Below are 19,619 nucleotides of genomic sequence, written 5' to 3'. Positions count from 1 at the left end.
CTCGTAATCATTTCCTCCTTTCTGTAGATTACTTCTCGTAATCATTTCAACTGTATAAAATATAATGAATTAAATAACAATTGAAAGATTTCACTTATGTGACTGTAATCTTTGCCCAAATACTTAAATTTTCCATTGAGTTATAAATATAATGAAAATTTCAGTAACATGTACATAAGGAGAAAATAGTACTAAATAATAAAGTGGATGGGACATCTGCAACAAGTGGCACAATCAATTTTTGGTAGATTTCAAATTGTAAAAATGTGTTCTTTCAACCTATGTTCCACTAAATTTCCTTTAGTGGGAAAGAGAAAATGCAAGGAAAATAGGGGGTGCCCAAAATACCCAATAACCCTATAAATGGTATTTGAAGATGAAAATAATAGGGGTATTGTTGATGTGTTTTTTAGGCACATGCGAACACAGAATAAAATACCATAAGTATCTTATCCTCTCTTGAACAAAATCTCTCGGATTTTGAAGATTAGCTTAGGGATCATTCGAGAAGACTCCAAGGTTCATATATGTAGGATCACTACGTGTGGGTAAGCTTTGTTGGTCGTTGTGATTGTTGTTTCATCTAGGGGCATTTATGGTTCGAAAAGATCTCATGAAGTGGTTTGCAAATGATATGCAATCAAGTTTCTTCCTAAGACTACTAAATGATTATCAAAAAATGGCAAAAGATAGGGGGTTTATAGAAGTTATAAGCTATCCTAAAATGAATGAATGAAGAATGACACAAGTGAAACTCAACTAGTTATAGCATCGCCATACATGAACAACTCCACTAGAACTAGTGCAATCTTCTAAGGATGTTTAGGGATTTTCAAATCACTACTAATCATAGACAGCATTAGTTGAATGCATATCAATGATTGAGCAATAATTGAACTTAAACAATTACAAAGGTTCCAGTTGACCACACAAGGCTCGCTTACAATCAGCAAAAAAGCAAGTGGTATGGATAACGAGCTTCACGATATATCAAGTGCAACATTCCGTCATTTAATCTAAACACTAAAACTAACATCAAAGATTGACTTGAGAAGATAAAAGAACCATGCAATAAGCTTCGAGGATTGAGCAAAAACACCATAACTTCAATGTTTTATTGATCCAATAGCCAAACAACAACAATTATTCAAGTCTTTCTCTTGTCAATATTCTAACACCTTAGCCTATTTTTCTCCTATTGCTCTTAATCTTATTCTATTGCTATTAACCATTACAAATGAAATGAGGGGAGTTTATATAAGACTCCCAAATACAATGAAGGGTCGTGATCGAATGAAGATCAAGGGCCAAGATATTGCCACCTAAACCCTAATTAGGGTTTGACACAAATGAAAACCCTATCTAGATAATCATCATCATGAAACAACCAATGAGAAAATAGCATGTGTCAGCACGGAAATCGAGGAAGCATCCTCCAATAGGAAAATGGAACGCCAAGTGGGATCATAACAAACTTTCTTCTAGAGCTTTGTCCCCTTTCTCCTTTTCTTTTTTGGCATATTTAATGAATCTGGACGTCATACTCTCAACTTCAGAAATTGGAATCTCGGGTAGATTCTTCATTCGTTCTTCTAGGTGGATCACTTCATCAAAGGCTGCAAGAATTGTTATCCCCCATGCATGCTCAAGTTCTTTTGTCATATCAATAAGGAACATAGTGGTATACATACAATCCAACTGTTTTTCTGTGATTAGTCCACCTTCTCCCTGAAAGATGACTTTTATCATGTCCTCCAATTCTTGAATGTCCACATTTGTTTCAATCTTTGCCCTTTTGTCAAGAATGGCACACATTACCTCAATTATCTTGTCATGAATGGGATGGACGGTATTGTCAACTTGACTACATCTGTTACTAACGTCTTCAAAAGGGAGTTTCTTCATTTGAAGCAAAGTCGAGCACTGTAACAAATTAGGAGTCGATTCCTTTCTAATTATCCCTTCTTGTGCTAGTATCTGTCTAGGTTCTTTCCTTATTGCTTGCAATACTGGGATGGTGACGTCTTTAGTATGAGTGAAGGCATCAGCTGTCACCATGAGGTTATGAACTATCTCAAGAACCCGAATGGCTCTACCAAGTATTTTCATCATATTTCTTACAAACTCATTAGCCATTGTGAAGGATCTATTGACCCATGCATCTAGAAGTTGTGCCGAGTTTGCTATCTTCTCCATATGATTTACCGATTCATGAGGAAGCATTAGTGGAGGCGTGTTTGTTGGGTTATGTTGCCTTAGTGGTTCCTTGAATCGATGGAAATAGTTCCTCCATGCATTTATCAACTTTTCTAACCTTTTGTTCTTCTCTATTTCAGCCTTTAGCTTCTCATTGACCACCTTCACTGAATCGGTTGCTTCCTCCATGGCTTGCTCAGAAGTAAGTGGACCTATGTCAAATGTCTCCAAATCATATTCATCTTCCATAATCTCATCCTCATATTTATCTATTGTTGGAGTGGCAATCTGTATCTTCCTAGAGCCTGTATCATCTCTTATTACTTTAGACATCTTTGAAGCTTTCTTCTTCTCAATGACTTCTTGAGGTCCATTTAGAAGACTCTCCACATCAAATACTTTTTCTTCTTCTTCCACTATTACTTCCTTGGCAAGTCTTTCCTTTAGCCAATCGGGGATAGAAGATCTTCCTTCTTTTACTTGCACTTCTTCTGGCAATGGCTCATTTCTAGGAGGGGAAGTCGCTTCATTATTATCTCGTTGTTCTTCATCATCACAAATCTGGATATGAAGGGTCGGATTTGATGATTCTTGTGTCATCTTTCCTTTATCTTGTCTATCATTCCTGTCATTTTGTATTGTAGACTCCATTGATTCATCTACTCCATGGACCATGCTTTCATCTATCCTTTGATCCTTGCCTTGAATTATTTCTCTCTCAAGCCTAGACGAAGCACTAGGAGGCTGATCAGAATTTGTCTTTTGCTTCTTCTTGGATGTCTCCTTCTTTCCTTCTTCATTCTTCCTCTTTGATCCTTTAGAATGAGAAGTACTCTCACTTGCACTGGCCCTTTCTTCCTCTTTTTCCCTTGTCTCCAAATTGAATGTCATTGTTCCATCTTGCTCCAATTTCTGATGCTGAATATCTACCCATCTGCGTGTGCAAGTTAAGACTTGATTCATCAATTCCCTCAAATCCGTGACTTCCTTTTCATCCCAATTAATTTTTATTTTTTTATCTTCCATCTCATAGGTAGATTGGATATATCTACCACTATCTTGTGCTTGATCGGCCACTCTATAAACTTTGCATTTCCTAATAAGATCAAGAGGTAGCCATGAGTGCATCTTCTTCTTTATCTCGAAGTCATCTTGTGCGTTCATCCAAAAGTCTTCTACTTGAAACACATGCTTATGCTTTCTTCCAGCCATTTCTTCTACATTACCATAGGAATCAAAGTTATCTCTAGAAGCAAATTGTGTAAACAAATAGAGAGATAACTCTTGCTCGGCATTTTCAGCTATTTGAAGAGAAGGACAAACTTCTACTGAATTTCCAAGTGAAATGGAATTAGTGATGACACCTCCATGTTTGTACCTCAATGACTTGGTACATGATAACAATTGTCTTGCCACTTCAAGTAGTACTACCCTGTTTGTTGGATAACGTGGCAACATATAAGGAGGAGAAGGACATCCTTGGATCCTTATGTATGTGAATTTGGGAAATTGAATGAACCATGCACCATATTGTTTGACAAGTGCTTGTGCCTCCAGAGACAATCTCTAATGGATTCCACCTTGTAGGATCCTAGTGATGTGCATTGTGAAAGTATCATTGACTGTTCTATAGTGCTTCTTAGGTAGGTGATGCAATATTTCATATGAATCACAAACCCTTATCTCTCTGTGCCTCCTTCCAACTCTGCCTCTATATGGTAGTCCCGCATATTCATAATTCCTTGCTAGAGAATATATGACATATGAGCTCATGTGGAATGACTTGGTGGGAACTAACCTTCTCAATTATACATCTAGGCTATTACTAATGGTTCTTGCCCAATTGATCATTCCTTTCCCTTGGATGATTATTTGTATGAAGAAGAATATCCATTTATCAAAACAAAAGGCTTGAGGAGCACCTATAACTCGACCAAGCATGGTGATCAAATCCCTGAATTCCTCTTGGAAGTCGATTTGGTGTGGCCATTAGGTATCTTGTTCAAGAAAGGTCTGCTCTTTTGCAACCAATCCCTATTGATGACTGCTAGGCATGCATCAAGATCATCTTCATATAATGATTTAGCTCCTTCCAAGCTTCTATAGATCATGTCCCTTTGTTTTGGTAGGTGGAATGCTTCACTTATAGCTGTTTCTGATAGGTACGCAAGGACGGTTCCAGCCTCAGCCACAATTGTCCTTGAGTGTGAATCATAGTGTTTGGCGCACTCAATCATTAGTTCATGACATCTAACTGCAGGAGGGAAGCCGGCTGCCTTGATGATGCCACTTTCTATTATCCTCTTAGCTATAGGTGATGGTTTGCCAATTTATGGTGCCTCATGAAACTTCTTCACATTGAAGTTCCCAAGGTTTGTATCTCCAATGTTGTTCCACCGGGATGTAATTTTGGTCTCCAAGTCATCATTCTTCTGATCTTCTTTGATGAGAGCTTGCCGGGAGGTAGATCCACTTGCCTTGGGTGCTGCCATCATTCACCTATTAAAAATGTTCAAGTTAAGTCTTGACAAGGTTATGAAAATTATTGACTTCAGGCTTGCAATACCTTAGAATGAAGATGAAATGCTGATTTAAACCAGTCCTACACTCTAATGATTCTAATCAAATGCTTAATAAGACTGATCTGACTCTTTACATGCATCCTAAATTGAATGAATTATGATATTCTGCCTCTAATCAGACCTAATTTTTTATCTTAAATGCAGTCCTTACTTCTGATTTTGATGATTTGCTTAACTAATGAATTCACTATTTGGAATGCAATTCTGAAGTCTACGGCAAATCTGGGCTGTTCCAAGGTGAATTTGCTGTATGATAGGCTCCTAGCTGAGTACAATTCGCTCCCTCTTGATTAATTCAGATGCTTCATGGTGAATTCGCCTTCCTAAAACATCAGATCTGTATCTTTGGTGCTCGAATTTATCTTCTTTGATTAGCAGGTCTGCACTTTCAATGTCCAATTTCATCTTTGCGCTGGAGCAATTCGCCTATATTCTGATGAAATTCGCTTATGTGCTGACAAAATTTGATGCCTAGCTGAAGAAGTTCGCTGAATCTGTTCCCAAATTCGCATTTGGAGAGAAGAAAATGTTTTGAGTTGATGATTAAAATAAATGTTCTAACTTCTCCTTTATAAGCGCCTAGGGTAAAAGTCATGTCTTTTGGGGTGCAAGGACGACTTGATTTAGCAAAAATAAAACAACAAATTACCTTTCTCATGCTGGCCGACTCAACACAAACTTTCTTCATCTCCTTTGCAGTTCGAATTTTGAATATTATTTTGGCACCAAAATGCTTTTCTTTGAGAATTTTGCTTTGGGTTATTGGCAAGGTACACACATGATTCGCTCTAGGACCCTTGGAAGGACATGACTTGGAAATTTGCTCTAGGACCCTTGGAAGGACAAGAAACAAGTTCGCTCTAGGACCTTAGCAAGGACAAGGTCGAAAGTCCGCTCCATGTCCTTAGCAAGGACATGAATCTTGATAAAAATTTCGCTCTAGGTCCTCTCCAAGGACATGACTCAAAAATAAAATTCGCTCTGTGTTCTTTCCAAGGACATGACCTTCAGGAGGTACATCAATTGGAAATAACTCACTCTAGGACCTTGGGAAGGTACGCCATCTTGAAATAAGTTCACTCTATGTCCTTCGCAAGGACATGAATCTCAATAAGTATTTCGCTCTATGTCCTTAGCAAGGACAGGGTCAAGGTGAAAAAGTTCGCTCCATGACCTCTCCAAGGACAAGACTTGGATGAAAATTTTTGCTCTATGTCCTTCAAAAGGTACAAGACTTACTAGGAAAGTTTGATCTCAACAAGGTACATGCTTGAACAAATTCGCCCTTGATCCTCAACAAGGTACTCAACTTAGCAAAATTTCGCTCTAGACCCTTAGCAAGGACATGAAAATTTCGCTTTGGATCCTTTGGAAGGACATGACTCAAATAAAATTTGCTCTATGACCTTTCTAAGGACATGGCTTGAAAATCGCTCTTTCACTTGGTTGATTTTGACCTTGACTTTTCCAATCTGTCCATATGAAAGCATTATCAATTCGACCCTTAAGAACACCTATGGAGGAAATTCGCTCTGTGACCTTTGGAAGGTACATGCCCTTGGTGAATTTTTTTCTCTAGGACCTTGGCAAGGACAAGGTCAAGGGACTTAGGCAAATTCACTCCAATGAGGGAGCAAGGTACACTGTCTTGATGAAAATCTTGCTCTCAAGTTACAAGGTACGTAACCTTATGAACGACTCTTCACTTAACTCTTTCACCTGATTTTGCTTAGTTTGTTCAATCTTGAGTCCTTCATCTTCGAATCATTCTTGCAACGCTTGATAACCTACTCCACTCCATTCACTAGAAAAGAGCATAGAGAGACTACTCCTAGAGAAGACAAAAACCTAGAAAAAAAGGGGGGCTCCCCATCTTGATGGGGCGATGTGTGATGTGGTCACAACAAGTATGAGGGCAGGCAAACAAGAACAAGGACAAGGAATTCATAAGTAGTGATGCATCCCTGTTGAACATAGTTGTAAATCCATTCAAATACTAACCAACAAAAAGTATTGACTGACATATGCAACAGTAAAACAAGAAACACACAAATATATAGAAAAGCACCATACAACAAAAAATATATTGTAGAAGTATAATGGCTATACAATTGCATATAACTTGATAAAATGGAACAATGGTGAAAAATAACACAACCAAAGGATTATTTCACAAGAATCATACCTCTTTGAGGGGCTTTTGCATAGCTACGGCTTCAACAAATCATTAAAGAAGATATAAATCTTCACTATTAATTCATTTTAACCATTGATAAGTAGGAGACATTTTCCATAGCAATTCAATTTATGATATGGTTATCAAGATTCAACTATGTAGTTTTTGAGTCAAGCTCATTGACCCATGTTTCATGAGTAGTGCTTCACAAGAACACATCTTTCATGAGAATGAATGGTACACTTAGCACCTACTGCATCTAGGTGATGCTCGCAGAGATGAAACATTGGGCCTTCCCGATAGGTCACCCATCACAATACTACTCCAACTCAAGTGTGCTTATCCATGTAGTTTTCCCCAAGGTTAAGCCCACTTAGCTTGCTACCCCATTTGCAAAACCTTCAGCAAGTGTTGTGCCTTGTGAACCATTCATTACAGAGCCCCTTTAGCTCATCAATCGATAAGTAGGAGACATTTTCCACAGCAAGTCAAATTATGATATTGCTATCAAGATTCAACTATGTAGTTTGAATCAAATTCATTGACCCATGTTTCATGAGTAGTGGTTCATAGGAACCCATCTCTCATGAGAATGAATGGTACGTGTTGACGTGGCTAAACTTGCGTATTGCTACAACTCTATCCGAGGCCAACACAGAATAGAATTTACTAGCTGAGTATCCTATCCTCTCTTGAAATAAGGAGATCCCTAATGCTGTTTGGATTGATCATTTGGGCGTTACCTCAATGTTTTGGTTGTCAGATCATGACTACAGGATAACTCAACGGTATGATGTGCTTTGCTAGATACACAAAGGGGACTTACGGTTAGGCAGAATTGGTTCCGTTCGTACCGGTTCCCTAGGACTCTACGGTTTTGATTTCATCAGATTTTTTTACCTTAACATGAAGTTGTTTAAACTCCAATTTGATAAAAAAAAAAGGAAAAAAGGAAAGGGAAAGAGAGAGAAAATCTAATTAATCTACCTAAGATAGCATGTTCATAAAAATAGACAGAAACCTTGAAAAAACCAGATTAAACATTATCAGCTAATTAAAGCACAATTCTATAAAATCTAGTGCAATCTTCAAAGGGAGTTGGATTTTCATGTTATTAAACATAAATATAGAATCAGACATCCATTCTTTTGATGTTTAACAACCGAACAAGAGCATAAAATTTGGTTCAGATTAAACCATGCAAGAGGAAATGACAATTAGTCAATCCTTAATGGTATGAACACTAAGGTTTCTATCAAATATTATCCTAAAAGTACCATCTGAAATCAAAATACATAACAGGAAAAGTAAAAGGTGAAGAAGGAGACCATGCACTCATAAGGAAACAAGACAGCTTTAATATCCATTAATTCTACATAAATTTTGCCAAAATTTCAACAACAATCTTAAACTTCTTACAAAATGAGGGAGAAACCATCCCTTATATAGATTTTCAAAAATGGATGAATGGCCAAGATCTATTCTTACAAGTGGCCCAAATTCATCCTACAAAATATGGCTGCCCATACCTATTAATGAGGAACAAAATATCCCCCACCAACTATCAACAAACTAATAACTACCAACTACCCAACATAAAGCTGCTCCCCAAAAAGTGCACCTGCACGGAGCTCAAAATCTGCAATGACTTTGGGTAGTTGGAAAGAAACTTTATCCTGAAAAAGTGCATTTAAAATTTAAAAGAAACAAATACTTTTTAAGAAAGCACTTTTTCTTTCCCTGAGGTAGACTCTTTCTCCAAAAATTCAACTTCCCCTCGCAAGTATCCTTTCTAGATGTCTCGGTTTGCCACACGCTCTTCCCGAACATATTCTTGAAACCTTATGCAAACAGGGAACAACTCCTTATTAGAGGGAAAAGGAGGATTACGCATTTTGAACAGTGTGCCCTCGAGATGAGTGTCCACTATCCTCAGTTGCTCGCGCCAATCAAATTGATGATCACCAAAACGCAGTATGTCTGCGTGCAGCTTGCTGATGCACTCTAAGTCTTCCACATAGTATGTAGTTTTATCGGCCCTCAACCTGGCATTCCATCACAACACTACATCAGCATCTCCCATGGTATCCTTCCAACCAATGACCAATGCCTTAAGGATATCTTCACCAATGCTCTCAATACCAGACAAGTCCTCCTCGCATTCCTCTTGAGTTTTTCTAACGATGTCGGCCATGTCCATTTTCATGCTGACAATCCAAAACCACTCCTTGAAAGTATTGATGTCATAGGGATCCAGGATAGTATTTAGTGTGGGAATCTAAGCGTGAGTCCAGAAAAGAGACCTCATGAGTGGTTGAGCCAAGCCAATTGTCTTCTGGATTTTGGCGTACTCCTTTTCTACCTCCACCATCTTTATCCGAGTTGCATGTATTTTGAGTGTTACTTCAAATACATCATCAATGATCCTCTTTCCTCTTGTCTTGATGCCCCGGATCCATTCTCTAACTGCCTTGGCAGTGTCGCGCACTCCCTCAAATTCAGTTGTAATTTTTTGGGGGAATATGGGACTCGGCGGTATGTTGCAGTGGTCTTAATAGGTGATCTATGTATCCCTCGGCTTGCTCAGCACGAGCTCGGTACATATCCCTCTCAGCAGTTATTTCATCTAGTTGCTCAGCAGTTATTTCATCTAGTTGCCAGAGCATATTTTGTACGGAATCCTTAAATTCTTCCCTTTCCTTCTCTTTGGTTGCTCGCCCTATTGGGATGGACGTGACGCTATAGTCAGCCAATGCAACCTAATCTGCCGGTTTGTCTGAAGGTGGGGCAGCAATATGAATTGTCTGATTCCTTTGCTCATACTTGGTAATCCTGGAGTAAGTCTTTGGCCTTTTCTTTCCTTTAGCTTTTATTTCTACTATCCGAGAGAAGATATCCTCCAGGTTAATCGGTGACTTGACAGTCGCTTTCCGCTATGCCCAAGCTATCAACCAATCATGAGGGATGGTTTGTCTAGAGGTTACTACCAAATCCCCACTCTGTTCTTTGGATGCCCCAGCCGATTCACTACCTATCTGCAACTGATCGGGCATAGAAGGAGGAATGGGTGCAGTGTCCAATCCTTTACTCACCGTTGAGTTTTCTCCCACCTCATTGAGCAACTGCTGGGTAGCTTCTAGTAGTGGTTTCTCCTCAGTTCTACTGGGTTCTTGGGTTCTATCTTCTTCCTTTTCTCCCTCAACTGTGGTATCATCCTTGTAGCCACCTTCCTCCTGCCGCAACTCATGTTTGCTTCCTTGCGTGGACTCTTGTTTGTCAACCCCTTGATCTGGTGCAATCTCTCCATCCTCGACCTGATTTTCAGGTCCATCCAAACCAACGATCCTTGCCTCTATTTCATGCTCACTTTGTGTTTGTGGATCATTTGCCTCTAATGCAATCGGATCATTTTGTGGAGGTGGAGTTGGTAGGTGATCAAGCTCAACCACATCATCCTCTGAACTGGGGTCCTTGGATGAGGTAGTAACTTCTAGCCACATGATTGGTATCTTTTCTCTTCTTGTCCTTTTTGACGTCCGGGTTCCCCTACTGGCCCTTGCCTTCTTTCTTTTCTTTTCAGGTTTTTCAACCTCCTCCCTTGGTGCGCTTGATGTTCCCTCGTCTTCTGAAGAATGGGAATCTAGACTACCCATCATATCATATGTAAATTGGGTTCCCTCATGGGTTAGCCTTTCTATTTGCTGGGCTAGCCAGTAGTCTGTATATCTTCTTGGGCCCTCCATGACGGCTTCAAAGTCCGTGATTGGGTCTTGAGCCCAATCAATGGCTGGCGGGAGGTCCTTGACTACCTTGAACTCCTGAACTTGCAAACAATTCCCATAGTCCATGACCTGATCTAGGACCTAGTGGTACTCATAAAGTCGCATTTGTTGAACACTCAAGCTTGAGTATTCCCACCAGCGGATCTCAAAATCATCTGAACAATTTCTCCAGTAGTCCTCTATGGACGCCTTAGCCCTGTAATGCCTGCCATAGGCCTTCATTCCCAATCCAACAGGATCAAAGTACTTCCTGGGGAAGTGCTCCTGCAAACAATATGATGCCAGCTGGTCGAATGATTCGTTGGCTTGCACAGAATTCTTGAAGTGCACATCAAGGTTGCCTATGATCATAGGGAATGTGAATCCTGACTGCTTTTTGTCCCTGAGTATGCTACCTGTTGGGTGTGCCTGTTGTGCAACCTACATGAGGACCAATATGTCTGATGGGTAACGGGGGAGCCGATACGGTGTTCCCTCAAAGCCTAATATTTTGATGTAGGAGAATCTAGGGAACTGGATAAACCATGCACCGTACTTCCGACTCAGTGTGATAGCTTGCTTTGATAGTCTTATGTGCAAACCCCCCTGCATTAGCTTGACCATGCGCATTGTAAAAGCGTCATTTACACACTCATACTGACCAATCGCATATGCAATGTTATTCTTCTCTCTCTGAGTTATGTCATAGTAATGCAGTTGGGGGTAGCAGTCATATACTTTCACCTGATTTGGCCCATTCCCAATCTCACCCCTTTTGATCAATCTTGGTAGCGACTGGTGCCGAGCAAACATATAGACTAAGTAGGAGGTCATGGTGAAGTACTTTTTCTCTTCAAGCTGAACTAGTTGTGTATGAATGTTATCGCTAATGATTTGAGCCCAGTCAAACTTAGCTTTCCCAACGAAGACTTGCTCGGTGAAGTAAAACATCCATTCCTCAAATAGGTTGGAGTGTGGAAGTCCCATGACCCGGCTAAGCAAGGTAACCATGTCCCCATATTCGTTGTTAAACTCGCTTCTGCGAGTCTTTTTGCCAATCCTAGTGCTCGGGGCTTTTCTTTCTTTAAACCATTGTTAATTTATTAGTGTTTTGCACTGACTAGGATTCATGTCATAGGCAATTTAGGCTTCATCAATGGTTACTGCAGTGGCGCGCTCAGGAAGTGGGATATCGAAGGTTTCCCCAATAGCCTCAGGTGTGAAGTCAGCCATTACCATTCCCTTTACCACCACTAATTTGGTTTCCGGCTGATAATGCTTAGTGGCTTCAACCACCAACTCATAGTTTTGCATGGCCGGTGGGAAACCAACAGCCTGAGCAATACCACTCTCCAACATCTGTCTGGGCTTGCCATAGGCGTTAGGAGAGTACACCATGTTCCTGAAATCCTGAATGTCGATATGCCCGAGGTTTGTATCTCCTATTTTGTCCCACACACTTTGGACCTTGGACTCTTTGATTACTCCTCCCTGGTACTGATATTTCATATTCTCAAGCTTGCAAAGGATGTCAACTCTGGAGGTCTGTGATGCTCCTAGCGCGTCGGGTGCCTTTGAAGACTTTGTTTAGGCATTTATCCTGCACACCTGGACACGGATTACGAGGCAAGCCTTAATGCAAAAATATGGGTTAGTAGTGCCCATAGACGGCGTTAGCATGAGAAATTATTTAAACAGCCACACAATTTTGAAATTTAAAAGTGTTTTGAAACAGACTTTTTAAACAACTGTAATTCTACGCCTGGGACTAAATGCAATTTGAATTTGAAAATCAGTCGGTTTGGTTAATTGGTTTGATCAAATTTTCAAAAAGTTGCTCTTTATGCTGCTGACAACGAAAAGGTCACAAAATGTATTGATTTCGCGACTCGGCATTTAAGTTTTCAATTTTCCTTGTGCTAATCGTTCTGAATGTGCGCTTCGAAAAGACAACTATGTTTGCAGTTTTTGGACCAGAATTGTTAAATTTGCCTAAGTCTGAATTTTTTTGGCTAGAGGGTCGATTTTGACAGTTTACGGTTGAATGTTGCTGCTTGGGTGCTAAGTTGTCAAAACTAATTTGAATTTTACCTTTGCATTTTTAAACCCTAGATCAAGTAACACTATTATTCTGCATAATTTAAATCATTTCAAAGGAGGAATTCAAACTTACCTGGCAGCGATGAGCTTGTCTTGGGTGTCCTTCCTCTTGGTGAAAGAAATCGGCTATCTAGCTAAGAATGAACGATTTTAGAGGGCGTCTTGACTTTGGTCTCCGAATTTTCACCTTTAAAATACGATTTTGACCTTCCTCTCTTGGCTAGAATGAGGGCTTTCAAGCCGATACGATGAGCCTCTTTCCTTTGATATTCGCGGCCAGAATGGGGGAGGTTAAACATTTTACCTTTCGGCCTCCTGATTTATTTGGTGAGATTTCATGAATTCAGTCTTTTGCTTGCCCTCTGAAAAATCAGGTATCTGAAGCAAAACGTGCGCCTTCAACTCAATTTGACATTGGGTTTCTCTGGTCCAAATTCGGCATGGAAAGGAAAGTCGCAATTTTAGCTCCCCTTGAATGATTTTGGCTCAAATCACATATATTGCGCAATTTTCCTCCTTGAATGATTTCGGCTCATATCACATATATTGCTCGATTTTCAGGTGATTACATTTTCGGTCTAGAAAGGCAATTTGTCAACTTAACTCCTTTTCGGCCTTTCGAACTTGTTTGTCATTATATCGGGCCTCGGCTAAAAGACTCGATGTGAAAGTTTTAATCTCCTCTTTTGCGCGATTTTTGGCCTGAAAGACCAAAATGTGTGATTTTCCTTCTAATTTCAATTTCAGCTAAGAAGATACTTTTGTGAGTTTTATTCATTTTCGGCCCATGGGGTCTTTTTGCCCGATTTTGATTGATCGATCAATTTCGGACTATAAACGATTGTGTGTAACTTGGGAGACTTTGAACTTTATCTCACATTTCGGCCTTGGAGGCCGATTTGTGAGCTTCACCTTTTCTTTCGACCTTGGAACGATTTTGGGGTCTTCATCTAGCATTTTGGCCTTTTAGGCCGAATTTTCCTCTTGTGTCTCTCATTTTGGTCCTTTAGGCCGAATTTGTCTTTAAGGGTTATTACCTTTTTTGGCTTATGAAGGTGCTCTAGCGACTTTTCTCTCATTTTGGCATTGGAGGCCAATTTTGAGCTTTAAGATTTTGAATTTCGGGTCTAAAGGCCGATTTGAGATGCCCTTCCTTCACTTCAACCCATTAGGCCGATTTGAGAGTTTTATGACTTTGCATTTTGGGTTAAGAAGCTGCTTTTGGGCCCTCTATGTTTGAATTTCGAGTCTCAAGGCCGATTTGCCAACTTTTGTTTCAAATTTCGGCCCAAGAGGCCGATTTTTTAGACCTTTCCTTCATTTCGACCCTTTAAGCCGATTTTTTTAGTTTTTGACTTGGATTTTGGCCTTAGAAGCCGATTTTAGTAAATGGAGCTCTCATTTTGGCCATTTAGGCCGATTTTGGCTTGGAAAGGGATTTGACTTGGATTCCGGCCTAGGAAAAACGTCCTTACATCTCGCAATTTGGCCTTTGAGGCCGATTGTCCCCTTTTGTCTCTCACTTTGGCCTTTTAGGCCGAATTTATCTTTAAAGACCGAATCTTGAGAGATTAGTTTCAAATATCTTGCTCACAAGTCTTGTTGCCTCGCCAATATTCGTGATTTTACCTTAAGGCTCCTTATTCATCTTCCCTTTAAGAACAGAATCGCGATCGACTCTCAGGTTATGGAATCTCCAGGGCTTAGGACTCAAACCTGGCTCAATTGTAGGTAGGATCATTTCCCTAACACTCCAACCTCTTCAATGTTGCATCTTCTCTTTGCGAATCAACCAAAATTTTCCCACTAGGGACCTCAACGAGGACGTGACCAACAAATTAAAAAAGGGGGGCCCCTGTCAACGATAGGGAGTGTGTGCAAGGCACAACAGTACACTTAGCACTCAATGCATCTAGCTGAAGCTCACAGAGGTGAAGCCTTGGGCCTCCGAAGAAGCCACCCATCCTAGTACTACTCCAAATCAAGCACACTTAACCATGGAGTTTTCCCCAAGGTTAAACCCACTTAGCTCACTACCCCATTTCCAAAACCTTCAGCAAGTGTTGTTCATTATGAACCATTCATTATAGAGCCCCTTTCGCTCATCAATTGATAAGTAGGAGACATCTTCCACAACAAGTCAAACTATGATATTGACATCAAGGTCAATGAGTTTAATTCAAAAACTATACAATTAAATCCTAATAGCAATATCATTATCTGACTTGCTCTAGAAAATGTCTCTTGCTTATCAATTAATGAGTTAAAGGGGCTCTCTAATGAATGGTTAATAAGGCGCAACACTTGCTAAAGGTTTTGCAAATGGATTAGCAAGATAGGTAGGCTTAACCTTGGCAAAAACTCCATGGTTAAGCATGCTTGAGTTGAAGTAGTACTGGGATGGGTGACCTCTTGGGAAAGCCCAATGCTCCACCATTGTGAGCATCACCTAGATGCAATGAGTGCTAAATATGCCATTCATACTCATGAGAGATGGGTTCTTGTAAACCACTATTCATGAAACATGGGTCAATGAATTTGACTCAAAAACTACATAGTTGAATCCTAGCAATATTATAAATTGATTTGTTGTGGAAAATGTCTCCTACTAATCAATTGATGAGCTAAAGGGGCTCTATAACAAATGGTTCATAAGGCACAACACTTGTTGAAGGTTTGCAAATGGGGTAGCAAGCTAAGTGGGCTTAACATTGGGGAAAACTCCATGGTTAAGCATGCTTGAGTTCGAGCTTGACTCGAAAACTATACGATTGAATCCTAATAGCAATATCATCATTTTACCCATGTTAACATAAAATCTAAATATTAAATCCCAACCTATAAGTTTTCAATTTGTAGGCTTACATGTCAAATATATCGCCTCCAAAAGAATCATCAATCTCCTACCTACCTCAATAGAGAGATCTTCAGTAGGTCAATGTAGTTTCATTATGGCTACTAAAGAGATTTCTATATTCCTTTCACAATGTTTTAGCTATTTTTTGCCTTCATTATTATAGTTAAACACTATAAAATTCAATCTTGATTCTAGACACAAACTATGTTAAGAGTGAGCACATCATGCTACACTAAAAAGTGAATTTCATTTTTCATTGTCTTGCAACATAATTAGCTAGAGACTCGTAGGCTAACCCCTAGTACTCATCTCCTATCTCAGAAACACATCTCCATCTTGGAAATGCATATACAAACATCTCCAAACAACATGGGGGCCTTGAGTTAATGTATCTAGATGTCTCCAGAAATATCTCTCAAAAATCAAGAAACTTCTTGTAGGTGACTCTTAAATGTCACATGATATTTTGTTTTCCTCTATGTTAGTAATTGCTTGAAGAGAGTTAAAAGAACAAAAAGCATGTATTTTCCTTCAAAATGTAAGGCCATAATTTGTAGTAGACAATATTATCATCTAATGCCAAATTGTTAATAAAAAGATAATACCAGTAGAGGGTTTAAAGCATTCATGTATAGATTTCTATCAATTGATTGAAGTACAAAAGTGCAGCACTATATACCAATAACTTGTGCTATTAAACAGTACTGTTACAATATTCATATATGTGATTTTGTTTTTTAAATAGCAAAATACAAGATAAGAAATTGTCTATAGTTATCAGCTTCTACAAAAATTGAAAATCATCTTCAAGATTAACCATCCATTGTAAATGATATCAAGATTATCCATCTATAGGTGACAATATATGTTAAGCGGGACTTTTATACAACTAAGTGTAGAAGCAAATATTAAATAGTCACTTTGAACGATTCTAGGTATATGATCTCTAAAAATATAAATTAGAGTTGTGTTTCCAAGAAACTTACTGAACAGATGGATTTTTATTTGATCTTTGTTGAGAGTTTTGAACTCATCTGATTTAATGAAAGCTCTAGGCCATTCATTTATTAGCACCTATGATTTATCCAGCTTTCCCAATATCATGACCATAGATTTGAGTGAGACATATCATGATAAGCCATTTGCCAATGACACAACCTTCTACCAGAATGCCTATTAACTTTGGAGCACTTCTGTACATGGAGAACCATCTCTTTGTCAACTTCAAATTGTCTAACTTAATTAGAGATGCTGCTTACGCTTGATGTTTTTTATTGAGTTAATGCCATAGTACAAGGATTCATCATCAATTTCATAGCACCAAATTTTGTAAAAAAATCATTTATCATGCTGATCCTGTAAGGTCTTGTCTTAATCATGGACATCCTAATAAAGCATCATATTATTTTTAAACAATCAAAGGTGGTTAAGCCCTAGGCTATGGTGAACATATTTGAAGAAGCAAACCCATGACAATGATAAAAGCACTCATATTCCTGCATATCCATACTCCATCACTTGTCCCTTCTTCCCACAAGACTCATCAACTCTTCAACCTAGCCAGGAAGACGCTATGGCCTCCCCGATTAATTAGTCCTCCAAACACCAAAATTCTTCAAGAATGTAACAGCTTCAAAACCAGCAAAACTAAACAATACAGAACTCAAAGGTTTTATGCAATATCAGATCAAAAGACAATTAACCATCCAAATTTTCAGATCAAGGAGAATTATGGCTACTTAAAAATGGAAAATCCTTTAAAAACCAGCTTTTCCCTTGCATACATGGAGAAGAGATCATGATTGTTATAAGCTAATACTGTAATAGCTCTGTTATGAAAACAATACCAGAACTTAGAACACTTAAGACTTTGATTCGAGAAAAATAATGTTCATGTGTATAGTGGAGACTCTTATGATGCCCAAAGGATATCTCTGATTTTATGAGAGTCTTCACCTCAAAACAGGAAAAGAGCGCATCTTCCAAGGAGGACCATGATTCTTCAACACATTTGAGCTCTTCATGAAATATTGGGCTCTTTCCTTCCACCCAACCAAGGATCTCCCAACTACAGATCCTATTGGATCCAGCTACCACTTCTCCCAACTGGAAACTGGCAAGAGAAATCACTACAATTTATATAAGTTGTCATTGGGGAATATTTAACAACCTCTAAGACGACATGAAATTCAAGATTGAACAATGCGCAAATTTGTATTAATCTAGATCTGGAAAAGATACTCCTGAATATGATTATTCTGGAACTAGATAGACTACAATGGGAACCAACATTGGACTATAAGAATATCCCCTTCCAATGCCAAACCTGACACAAACATGGCCATTTGGCAAGAGTGTCTCCACTCCTGATGAACCAGCAGGCCCCAATCTACAGAAAGTAAGCCGTGAGCCAAGCCTAGGTTGGAGCAAGATTTCCAACAAACACTACATAAAATGAGAATTACACCCACAATAGATCAATAAGAACAAGTTTAGTGGAGCTTCTGCCAGAAAAGTAAAGGAGCAAAATATGATAAACTTTTAGATACCAGTAGCGAATACAGCTCGTCTTAAATACAAAGTCCAACCAAAGTAGTGGTAATAGATATCAATTAACTCAAAAATAAAGAAAAAGAGGAAATCTAACTCTGAACTTCATCAAAATCTCCTGTAGAAAACCCTAATGATTAGAGCAAATGTTTGAAAAGCACAAGCTAATGATGACTACCATGGTAAGCCTGCAAATAAAAAATCTCATCCTCTCCCTGCAAACTGCCAAGGGATTAAAGCCGTAATCAATGAACAACATATAGGTCTAAAAGCTTTTTCTGTTTCTATTGAATAAATTGGTTTCTGCTCCATAGGATACAAAAAACTATAGAACTCTAGATCCACAAATACATGATAATTGTTTTCAAGAAAAACAATCTAGAGAAACCATATCATCAATCAAAACCAACAATGAGTATTTTTCAAGCTACATGGATAGAGAGAAGTATAATGAAGATAAACATGAGCAATAGAGCACAGCAGCCAATATGTGTTATGCATTTCCACAAAAATGGGAGGTTATTAACCTCATTTTCCAAACTCATCAAAATGTCACCATTCAGGAACATATAATCCTGACTCAGAAGTCACACAAACTTATTACAACATATAAATTGGACAAATTAAATATCATGAACATCCATATTTATTTGCCAGTGCTGCTTTATCTTTATAGAAAAGAGAAGTTGTATCTATGCTTCAATTCGAAAGTTTCCTTGAAAATTCTTTTGGCAAAGTGACTCTTTACAAATTAATACTTATACGTTGAGAAATGTGATCTCTGTAAACAGATAGAGTGATATTATCTTGTTAAAGTGGATCAGATTTATATATAGGTAATTTTTATAAATTATAATATAGTAATTATGCACAAAGATGTCAACTGCTGTAAGTGCAATGATATTGACTGCTATTCGTTATCACAACAATATTGATTGCTCCCTGTTTGTCACATCAACTTCGTCTTCAATCTGAGTAGTCACAGATTACAATGTATAGAATAAGATGCGATTCACCCACAAGTATTTTATCGCTTCCACGGCTGTCTCTCTTTTTTCACATATATTGGTATATCGATCTGCTATATATTGTCATTGTTACGTTCTAAGTAAATCATATCATCTATACATATGTCATCCACAGGCTTCCTTAAGAGAGTCGTGTCCCTTTAACACGTAGTGGTGGCCACAGAAGACCCGTAACGATTCATTACTGAATCGGAATACTAACTAACACGAATTTTCCATTAGTTAAACATAACTTATTACCATCGGTCATTAACAATCAATTACTATAGAATAGAAATCGATTAACTATTAAATCGATAATAGATGTAAACTGATAGCAATAGAAATAGATGACAAGCAGATAAAGGTTAATAACTAATCCGAAGACAG

The 19,619-nt window shown here is 38.6% G+C and overlaps 1 protein-coding gene across 1 annotated transcript in view; it reads right to left on the bottom strand.

The window, feature by feature from the left end:
* LOC131041034 (hsp70 nucleotide exchange factor FES1) overlaps window positions 1-19,619 on the bottom strand; it is a 147,407-nt gene that overhangs the window by 106,661 nt on the left and 21,127 nt on the right. The window lies entirely within an intron of this gene.

This window comes from Cryptomeria japonica, chromosome 9 (assembly GCF_030272615.1).
Source record: "Cryptomeria japonica chromosome 9, Sugi_1.0, whole genome shotgun sequence".
NCBI classification, from domain to species: Eukaryota; Viridiplantae; Streptophyta; class Pinopsida; order Cupressales; family Cupressaceae; genus Cryptomeria; species Cryptomeria japonica.
This window is presented reverse-complemented; position numbering and strand designations above follow the sequence as displayed.